The sequence below is a fragment of the Schistocerca serialis genome, chromosome 8, assembly GCF_023864345.2.
Source record: "Schistocerca serialis cubense isolate TAMUIC-IGC-003099 chromosome 8, iqSchSeri2.2, whole genome shotgun sequence".
NCBI lineage: Eukaryota > Metazoa > Arthropoda > Insecta > Orthoptera > Acrididae > Schistocerca > Schistocerca serialis.
Genome location: NC_064645.1, coordinates 441779706 through 441791413, shown reverse-complemented (window position 1 = coordinate 441791413; position 11708 = coordinate 441779706).

Here is an 11708-nt window from a genome sequence, read left to right as displayed (position 1 = left end):
CGCGCACGCTGAATAAACATGTTGTTGTTGTTGTTGTTGTTGTTGTTGTGTTCTTCAGTCCTGAGACCGGTTTGTTGCAGCTCTCCATGCTACTCTATCCTGTGCAAGCTTCTTCATCTCCCAGTACTTGCTGCAACCTACATCCTTCTGAATCTGTTTAGTGTATTCATCTCTCAGTCTCCCTCTACAATTTTTACCTTCCATGCTGCCCTCCAATGCTAAATTTGTGATCCCTTGATGCCTCAGAACATGTCCTACCAACCGGTCCCTTCTCCCTGTCAAGTTGTGCCATGAACTCCTCTTCTCCTCAATTCTATTCAATACCACCTCATTAGTTATGTGATCTACCCATCTAATCTTCAGCATTCTTCTGTAGCACCACATTTCGAAAGCTTCTATTCTCTTCTTGTCTAAACTATTTATCGTCCATGTTTCACTTCCATACATGACTACACTCCATACAAATATTTTCAGAAACGACTTCCTGACACTTAAATCTATACTCAGTGTTAACAAATTTCTCTTCTTCAGAAACACTTTCCTTGCCATTGCCAGTCTACATTATATATCCTCTCTACTTCGACCATCATCAGTTATTTTGCTCCCCAAATAGCAAAACTCCTTTACTACTTTAAGTGTCTCATTTCCTAATCTAATTCCCTCATCATCACCCGACTTAATTCCACTACATTCCATTATCCTCATTTTGCTTTTGTTGATGTTCATCTTATATCCTCCTTTCAACACACTGTCCATTCCGTTCAACTGCTCTTCCAAGTCCTTTGCTGTCTCTGACAGAATTACAATGTCATCAGCGAACCTCAAAGTTTTTATTTCTTCTCCATGGATTTTAATTCCTACTCAGAATTTTTCTTTTGTTTCTTTTGTGGCGGCGTTCGTCGCGACAAGCAATTCGCTATAGAAACGGCTTACGAAGTCACCGCCACACTTTTAATAGCGGGCCGACCGGTCCGCTGGAACAGTGAACAGAAAGATGAAAACCCAAACACTCTGATTAAATAAAAGTCGGTACTTATCTTTATTAACGAAGATACAGAACATAGTAGTGAACGCCGTGTCTACAGAGATCTGTCTAGTTCGAGTCGGAGTGGCTAGGTCAGCGTCGGCTGACGACAAACAACAACTCTGCTGCGATGAACACACAACTGACTAGCAAGTACACAATTCGGTGGCGAGTATACAACTGTGTGGCGAATACAGAACTGTCCTTGCGCTCGCGACTCCAGCGCTTAAGAAGCCAGAAGCCAGCAGTGGCGCGCGCAGACTTGCGGCGATTTCCTGTCTCGCTGGCGCTGCTTATGCGGACGGCGTCCGGACTTTGCTGCTGCCAACCTTTTGGCAGCGGGCTCGGGTGGCATTACTGGCTAGGATATAACACTCCTCCCCCCCAAATCGCCGCACCGTCGTTGAATAATGACGTGGCGAGCGTCGACGGCGGGGGAGGGGTCTGGCCGCAGGCGTAGCAGAAGAGACCGGGGCGGAGACTGTTGTCGGTGACAGTCCCCGGTCCGCACCCCAGCATTGGCTGCGTGGGGCCTCGGGAAACACCGACTGAAAACCGAGGTCAGGGTGCACGCCTGTGACCACGGGCGCAGCTTCTGGTACTGGACGCGACGGGGCGTCGGGACCCACGAAGAGAGGCAGTGTCTCCTGACGCTGCGTCGACGGCTCCTGAGTGGGCGCCGGACAAGGCGCTGCAGTGTCAGACTCCTTGGGGGTGCCCAAGGAAAGCGGCTGCAGGACAGGCTGCACAGCCACCGCTTGGGAAGGCGGCCCGGCTGAGGGGTCGACGTCCATCAGCTCCGAAGGCGGTGGCGACTGAAGAGGGACTGCAGGCACCGGAGCGACCACCTGGGGCGCTCCCGGATGAAGCTGCGCGGGAGGCATCAACGGGACGGGCTGTCGGCGTGGTAGCGGCGACGGCTGCTGCTGCTGCCCCGGGGGCGGCAGCGAAGTCGGAAGGGGCGGCTGGAACCCGCCGCGGACCAAATCTGTGGACAAAGAACGAGCGGCAGAATCCGGGCGGCCAGCGCGGCGCAACTGGTTCTGATGCCTCCTGTGCACCCCAGTAGCACCTTGAACAGTATAAAAACTGCGACCCTGGACACTTATCACGGTACCACGTTCCCAACGACGGCGACCGTGATAAACTCTGAAAAAAACGGCGGCGTCGCGCTGAAAATGCGTGCGATGCTCAGAAGCGGCGGGTCGATCCGGGGGGTGCAACAACCGTAGTAGGGTGCGATGACGACGGCCGTGGAGAAGCTCCGCAGGCGAAGGGCCGTCGCGTGGTGTGGTCCGGTACGACGACAGGAACGTGATGAGGGCCTGCTGACGAGAGTGCGTAGCACGAAGGCGGTCCATATGATCCTTGAATGTGCGTACAAAACGTTCCACTGCACCATTCGATTGAGGGTGGAACGGCGGAGTAAGAACATGGCGAATGCCATTGGCAGAACAAAAACTTTCAAATTCAGCAGAGGTAAATTGTGGACCATTGTCAGACACTAAAACTTCTGGAAGACCCTCAATACAAAAAATTGAAGTCAACGCCTGTATAGTTTGTGCAGACGTTGTAGACTGCATGGGCACAACAAACGGAAAATTACTAAATGCATCTATCACGATGAGCCAACGAGAATTCCAATATGGACCAGCGAAATCAATATGTACTCGCTGCCAGGGACCGGCAGGGCGTGCCCACTCAAAATAGCGTTGAAGCGGAGCAGCTTGGTGTTCGGCACACGTCGAAAAATCTGTAGACATCTGCGTAATCTGCTTATCAATGCCGATCCATGTACAATGATGGCGGGCAAGCTGCTTGGTGCGGACCACTCCCCAATGACCTTGATGCAACAAGTCGAGGACCTTGGATTGGAGCACTTGAGGAACCACTACACGAAGCTGGTCATTCTCGGTGCGTAACAGCAAAACTCCGTGCGAAACAGACAACAGATGACGTTGCGGATAATAGCGACGAACCACAGGATCTGATATGTCCTTTGCCTTGGACGGCCAACCACGTTGAACAAAACGTAAGAGTAAACTCAGATGAGGATCCGTAGCTGTCTCACGTGCCACCTGACGATAATCAATCGGAAAATCCCGGAGGGATTGATGCTCATTGGCGTCAATCTGATGGCAAGAGTCGTCAGAGGAATCGAAGACATCATCCACAGCAATCGGCAATCTAGAAAGCGCGTCAGCGTTTGCATGCTGAGCTGTAGGGCGATACAGTATCTCATACTGGTATTGTGATAACAAAAGAGCCCAACGTTGTAGTCTCTGAGCTGTCCGCTGAGGAACTGGTTTAGACGGATGAAACAGTGACGTCAGGGGCTTGTGATCTGTTACTAAATAGAATGGTCTACCAGAGAGGTAGTGATGGAATTTTGTGACACCGAACACAATAGCCAACGCTTCCTTGTCCAATTGGCTATAATTACACTGAGCTTTGTTTAGCAATTTAGATGCGAACGCAATAGGACGTTCGGTGTTACCGACTCGGTGAGACAACACAGCACCAAGGCCGACAGAAGAGGCATCACAAGCTAACACCAGAGGCTTGTTAGGGTCGTAATGGACCAGACAACGATCATTCAATAAAGCCTCTTTAAGCTGCTGAAAGGCTGATTGGCAGTCAGCTGACCACACAAACAGAACATTCTTACGGCGGAGACGATGCAACGGTGCAGAAATCTGTGATGCATTAGGTATAAACCTAATATAATATGTCAATTTGCCAAGAACTGCTTGCAATTCATGCAGATTGCGAGGGGCGGGCAAATCACGAATAGCTGCTAAATGTGACTGGGAGGGATGAATGCCTTGAGCATTAATAACATGTCCCAGATACTCCATCTCCGTAAGGAAAAATGAACATTTATCGATGTTGCAACGTAGGCCTGCCTGAGACAACACTTTAAACAAACACTCCAAATTACGGAAATGTTCAGCAGGCGTCCGACCGGACACAACAATATTGTCTAAATAGTTGCAACACGATGGCACATTAGCCAGAAGTTGTGACAAAAAACGCTGAAAAACAGCTGGAGCTGACGCACAACCAAAAGGCAAACGCAGAAAACGGAACAACCCCAATGACGTGTTTATGACAAAATACTGTTGTGATTGCTCGTCGAGGGGCAATTGCAAATATGCTTCACGGAGATCAATTTTGGAAAAGAAACGAGCTTCCCCTAACTTATCCATCAGCTCGTCCGGTCTAGGCAAAGGAAAAGAATCAATGACAGTCTGAGGATTAACTGTCGACTTAAAATCAGCACACAAACGTAACTTGCCAGACGGTTTCTTTATAATAACTAAGGGAGAAGCCCACTGGCTCGCTGAAACGGGTTGAATAACACCGTTGTTTTGCCAACGACGAAGTTCATCTGCTACAGGTGCCCGGAGGGCGTGAGGCACTGGACGAGCACGAAAAAATCGAGGCTGAGCATTATCTTTTAACGTAATATGAGCGGCAAAGTTCGCAGCACAACCTAGTTCGTCTTTAAATATGTCACTGTATCGTGTACACAAATCGGTTATGCTGTCTTGAGGAATAACAACAGAATTAATTTGCAACACATTGTCTTGGATAGACAGGCCAAACAAGTCAAAACAGTCTAATCCGAAAATGTTTACACTGTCTGTAGCGCGGAGCACTGTGAATGAAACTGTTTTTGTATTGCCACAGAATGTGGCTGGCACGCTACATACACCTAACACAGGAATTTGTTCTCCACTATAAGTAGCCAAAGAATGTTTTGCCGCTGAAAGTTTAGGGCGGCCGATAGCCGCATACGTAGCACTATTTATGAGAGTCACAGACGCACCAGTGTCTAATTGAAAATTGAAGGTCTTATCCTGGATGCGTAGCTTCACAAAGAGTTTATTACACTGTCTCCGGATCGGTGCAGTGGAGGCGGAAGACACAAAATCAGCGCGTTTAGCGCGTGTTCGCTGCTTACGACAACTCGTGGGTTGGGCGGGTGGAACAACAACTCCCGCTTCACTTGCAGTCTGTACATTACTTTTTACAGCGTTTGAATTACGCCTGGGTCGCATAGCAGAGGGCTGGGTGGGCGGCTTATTACGAACAAGTTTATTACCCACACGAACCGTGGAAGAGTCTTTAAACGCGACCTTCTGGGCAGGCTGGCTTTGAAGAACATGAATATCCATGGGCTGGGCAGCACTAGAATTGTTCTTGCGTTTACGCAAACAAACAGTCTGGATGTGTCCTTTCCTTTGACAAAAGTGACAAACCGCGTTTCTTAACGGGCAACGTTCACGAGGATGAGCAAGAACACACTTAGGGCAAGACTTAACTCTATCATTTTGCACACGCGGCTGACGAATGTGTTTAACATGACGCGGCCGGCTAGTGTTTACAGTCTGACTCTGCCGGTGGGGCCGCGGGCGTGACATAACTTGCTTAGCACAGGCAATTTGAGAAATACATGGCTGATCTAACTCACACTCAGCATAGTCAAAAGTATCTTGGGCTTCAATGATGTTCATCACAGTCTCTAATGATGGGTCAGGCAACTTTAAGATAGCAGCACGAATACGAGAATCTGCAATGTTTTGAGTAATAGCGTCTCGTAACATGACATCACTGTAGGAAGCTCCACACACACAATTAAATCGGCACTGACGGGTGAGGCCCCGTAAATCTGTTAACCACTGTTTATTAGATTGATGTGGCAGTTTCTTTAATCTGAAGAACTTGAATCTGGCTGCTGCCACATGAACTCGCGACTCGAAATACTCAGCAAGCTTGTTAACAACAACGTCATAGTCTAAAGCTTCTGGCTTGGATTCCGGGAACAACTTACAAAGTAGTCGATAGACTTCCACGCCTGCAGTGGAAATTAAATAAAGCTGCCGCTCAGTACCCGTGATTTTGTAGACTGTCATGTGCGCCTGCAACTGCGCGAAATATTCTCGCCATTCTTCTCTTGATGCATCAAAAGCACGGAAAGGTGGTGCTGCCTGTGCTTGTTCCTTTTGTGTTGGAGGATTAGCCGCTTGTTTGGCGATTGCGTCCACCAGACTTTGGATTTGCTGACTCTGTAACAAGATCAACTGTTGTAATTCGGCAGACATAGTGAACACAAATTAAACCAGCCCCCAAAATTTTATCGCTATAATTAGTATAACCAGAAACAAGTTGAACCAGCCCTGCACACGAGTTCGAAACTCCTCGTCACCAGTTTTGTGGCGGCGTTCGTAGCGACAAGCAATTCGCTGTAGAAACGGCTTACGAAGTCACCGCCACACTATTAATAGCGGGCCGGCCGGTCCTCTGGAACAGTGAACAGAAAGATGAAAACCCAAACACTCTGATTAAATAAAAGTCGGTACTTATCTTTATTAACGAAGATACAGAACACAGTAGTGAACGCCGTGTCTACAGAGATCTGTCTAGTTCGAGTCGGAGCGGCTAGGTCAGCGTCGGCTGACGACAAACAACAACTCTGCTGCGATGAACACACAACTGACTAGCAAGTACACAATTCGGTGGTGAGTATACAACTGAGCGGCGAATACAGAACTGTCCTAGCGCTCGCGACTCCAGCGCTTAAGAAGCCAGAAGCCAGCGGTGGCGCGCGCAGACTTGCGGCGATTTCCTGTCTCGCTGGCGCTGCTTATGCGGACGGCGTCCGGACTTTGATGCTGCCAACCTTTTGGCAGCGGGCTCGGGTGGCATTACTGGCTAGGATATAACAGTTTCCTTTACAGCTTGCTCAATATACAGATTGAATAACATCGGGGAGAGGCTACAACCCTGTCTCACTCCCTTCCCAACCACTGCTTCCTTTTCATGCCCCTCGACTCTTATAACTGCCATCTGGTTTCTGTACAAATTGTAAATAGCCTTTCGCTCCCTGTTTTTTACCCCTGCCACCTTTAGAATTTGAAAGAGAGTATTCCAGTCAACATTGTCAAAAGCTTTCTCTAAGTCTACCAATGCTAGAAACGTAGGTTTGCCTTTCCTTAATCTAGCTTCTAAGATAAGTTGTAGGGTCAGTATTGCCTCACGTGTTCCAATATTTCTACGGAATCCAAACTGATCTTCCCCGAGGTCGGCTTCTACCAGTTTTTCCATTCGTCTGTAAAGAATTCGCGTTAGTATTTTGCAGCTGTGACTTATTAAACTGATAGTTCGGTAATTTTCACATCTGTCAACACCTGCTTTCTTTGGGATTGGAATTATTATATTCTTCTTGAAGTCTGAGGGAATTTCGCCTGTCTCATACATCTTGCTCACCAGATGGTAGAGTTTTGTCAGGACTGGCTCTCCCAAGGCCGTCAGTAGTTTTAATGGAATGTTGTCTACTTCCGGGACCTTGTTTCGACTCAGGTCTTTCAGTGCTCTGTCAAACTCTTCAAGCAGTATCGTATCTCCCATTTCATCTTCCTCTACATCCTCTTCCATTTCCATAATATTGTCCTCAAGTACATCGCCCTTGTAGAGACCCTCTATATACTCCTCCCACCTTTCTGCTTTCCCTTCTTTGCTTAGAACTGGGTTTCCATCTGAGCTCTTGATATTCATACAAGTGGCTCTCTTTCCTCCAAAGGTCTCTTTAATTTTCCTGCAGGCAGTATCTATCTTACCCCTAGTGAGATAAGCCTCTACCTCCTTACATTTGTCCTCTACCCATCCCTGCTTAGCCATTTTGCACTTCCTGTCGATCTCATTTTTGAGACGTTTGTATTCCTTTTTGCCTGCTTCATTTACTGTGTTTTTATATTTTCTCCTTTAATCAATTAAATTCAATATTTCTTCTGTTACCCAAGGGTTTCTATTAGTCCTTGTCTTTTTACCTACTTGATCCTCTGCTGCCTTCACTAGTTCATTCCTCAGAGCTACCCATTCTTCTTCTACTGTATTTCTTTCCCCCATTCGTGTCAATTGTTCCCTTATGCTCTCCCTGAAACTCTGTACAACCTCTGGTTTAGTCAGTTTATCCAGGTCCCATCTCCTTAAATTAGCACCTTTTTAGCAATTTCTTCAGTTTTAATCTATAGTTCATAACCAACAGGCTGTGATCAGAGTCCACATCTGCCCCTGGAAATGTCTTACAATTTAAAACCTGGTTCCTAAATCTCTGTCTTACCATTATATTATCAGTCTGAATCCTGTCAGTATCTCCTGGCTTCTTCCATGTTTACAACCTCCTTTCGTGATTCTTGAACCAAGTGTTAGCTATGATTAAGTTATACTCTGTGCAAAATTCTACCAGACGGCTTCCTCTTTCATTTCTTACCCCCAATCCATATTCACCTACTATGTTTCCTACTCTCCCTTCTCCTACTCTCGAATTCCAGTCAGCCATGACTATTAAATTTTCGTCTCCCTTCACTACCTGAATAATTTCTTTTATCTCATCATACATTTTATCAATTTCTTCATCATCTGCAGAGCTAGTTGGCATATCAACTTGTGCTACTGTAGTAGGCAGGGGCTTCGTGTCTATCTTGGCCACAATAATGCCTTCACTATGCTGTTGGTAGTAGCTGACCCACACTCCTATTTTTTTTATTCAATATTAAACCTCCTCCTATTTGATTTTTATTTATAATCCTGTATTCACCTGACCAGAAGTCTTGTTCCTCCTGCCACCGAACTTCACTAATTCCCACCATATCTAACTTTAACCTATCCATTTCCCTTTTTAAATTTTCTAACCTACCTGCCCAATTAAGGGATCTGACATTCCATGCTCCGATCCGTAGACACCAGTTTTCTTTCTCCTGATAACGACGTCCTCTTGAGTAGTCCCCGCCCGGAGATTCAAATGGGGTCCTATTTTACCTCCGGAATATTTTTCCCAAGAGGATGCCATCATCATTTAACCATACAGTAAAGCTGCATGCCCTCGGGAAAAATTACGGCTGTAGTTTCCCCTTGCTTTCAGCCATTCACAGTACCAACACAGCAAGGCTCTTTTGGTTAGTGTCACAAGGCCAGATCAGTCAATCATCCAGACTGTTGCCCCTGCAACTACTGAAAAGGCTTCTGCCCCCCTTAAGGAACCACACGTTTGTCTGGCCTCTCAACAGATACCCCTCTGTTGTGGTTGCACCTATAGTATGGCCATCTGTATCGCTGAGGTACGCAAGCCTCCCCACCAACAGCAAGGTCCATGGTTCATGGGAGGGGATAAACATATAGAAACTGTAAGAAATAGACCCGTGAACATTGACGAGTTATTATCCAAATTCGAGAAAGCACAGTACTTTAGCTCAATGGACTTGACTGCTGGGTACTGGCAGATCCGATTACATCCAGATTCAAGGAAATATGCAACATTCCTTTTTGATGGAAAATCATATCATTTTAATGTGTTACCATTTGGGTTAAATATCTCGGTGTCAGTGTTCATATGCGCACTGGACGAAGCGATAGGTAGAGAGTTATTAAACGATTTAATTATATATATAGATGATATACTGATAACATCACCTACCTGGAAAGAGCACTGCCTAACATTGAAGAAAACACTGAAAAAATTTAAAGAAAAAGGTATTACAGTAAAATTGTCTAAGTCACACTTTGCAAGGCAAGAACTAAAATTTTAGGACATATTGTAAGTGTACAAGGAATTAAGCCCAATCCAGAATGTATAAATGCATTAAGGAGTGTCCACCACCTAGAAATATAAGACAATTGAAGGGATTTTTTGGATTGGCTGGGTATTATTGACGTTACGTACGAAATCAAGAGTTGAACGACCCTCAATTTTTGCGTTTATTACAAAAGGCATCACCATGGTGTTGGGACCAAGAGGCACAGGAAGCATTTGAAAAGGCAAAGCGAACTCTATCAGAATCACCAATACTGCACCATCCGGTAATGGGTGAACCATTTAAGATTTCGACTGATGCATCAGACTATGGTATAGCTGCAGAGCTGTTCCAAGGTGAATGGGGGCTACACAGCATAGACCATAGAGCAATAGTTTTTGCTAGCCAAAGTCTCAACAAATGTGAATTAAATTATATGGCAACAAAAAAGGAATTATTAGCCATAGTATGGAGTTTACAAAAATTCCAAACACTGAAATGGGGGTCCAAAAGATATGTCTATACAGATCACCAAGCTCTGTCATTTCTAATGAATAGCCGATTACTACATAGTAGATTGATGCATTGGATGTTGTTTCTTCAAGAGTATGACATTAAGATCCATTATGTAAAGGATTCAGAGAACAATGTACCCGACGCTTTGTCTCGGCTACCAGTAGGCATAAAAGAACTAAAGCATTCAGAAGGACCTGGCATAATCTTTGCGATTGATTTTCTAACATTAGAATATTCAGGCAACAAAGTGCAAGAGAGAGTTCAGAAAATTACAGAGGACATCCATGATCATTATTGTACAGATATCTTTACTATCTGCATTAGGAAATTGCTACCGCCTAGTCAAGAGGGAAGATGGAAAATTGTATACAATCTGTTCTGGAGAGACAGTAAGACAACGCAACACTGGAGTTTATGTATACCAAGTCTTGTGGAAGGCGAGTTAGTGTGGTACATACATAAGGGTTATGGACATTTCGGTATAAAGAAATGCATTGCACATATGAATAAGTTCTATTACTTTAAAAAGCCAGGACATAAAGTGGCGCTAGTCATTAAGGCTTGTGAGGTTTGTCAGAAAGTAGAAGAGGATAACTCTCATGTTAGATATAAGATGTATCCAATTATTCCTATTACATGATCTAACCACTGCAGATTTCTTTGGACCAATTCCAAAAGGAAGAGGAGAAGTGGCTTACATTTTTGTTTTCATAGAGTGTTGGTTGAAGTATGTTAAATTCTATCCAATTAAAAAAGCAAACACACCATCAGTAATACATTGTCTACAACAATACTTTCTCAAAGTAGGCAAACCAAAACGATTTCTTTCTGACAATGGGCATCAGTTTACTAGCAACGAGTTTAAAGAATTTTTAGCAGGGGGAGGAATTTGGCAAATCCAATATCCAACTATAATCCTTCTTCTAACCCATGTGAAAGGCCTCTGAAGGAAACTGGGAAATTATGCCGCACTTACTGCCATGAAATTCATGTATCATGAGTGACAAAAATTAAAAGATTTTGAGCTTATTATAAATGAGTTACCTAATTTATCAACTGGACTAACACCATTAGAAGTAACAGGTAAACCCTTTATAGGTGAACCACTTATTAAATGTTTTATGTGTCCTGAACAACCTACTACTGATGACCAACTGAATGAAACAATATTTGCTAAGGACTTAGTTAAGAGAGCACAACAACGAGTAAGCAAACATAATGAGAATGCTATAAATCCTCAATATAAGATAGATGATCTAGTCTTAGTAAAACATCTTCAGAGCTCTGCCTTGAAGAGAGAAATGCATAATTTTTTTCAAAATTATGTGGGGCCTTACCGAGTACAATCGGTAATCCACCCAACAACCTTATTTTTAGCGGATCCTACAACGGGAGAAGAAAAAGGAAAATATAATGTTAAAGATATAAAGTGGTATATTCCCCAGGGGCGTTAACATTCTGTGTTAATGGGTGGAGTGACGACTGTCAGTTCCTGAGTTGGATTCGGTGTTACTTCCACATTAGTTTTCCTACACCAAATTCCCTTCAAATCTTCGACTATTCTGTAATCTATTTATAACCTCCTAAACTAT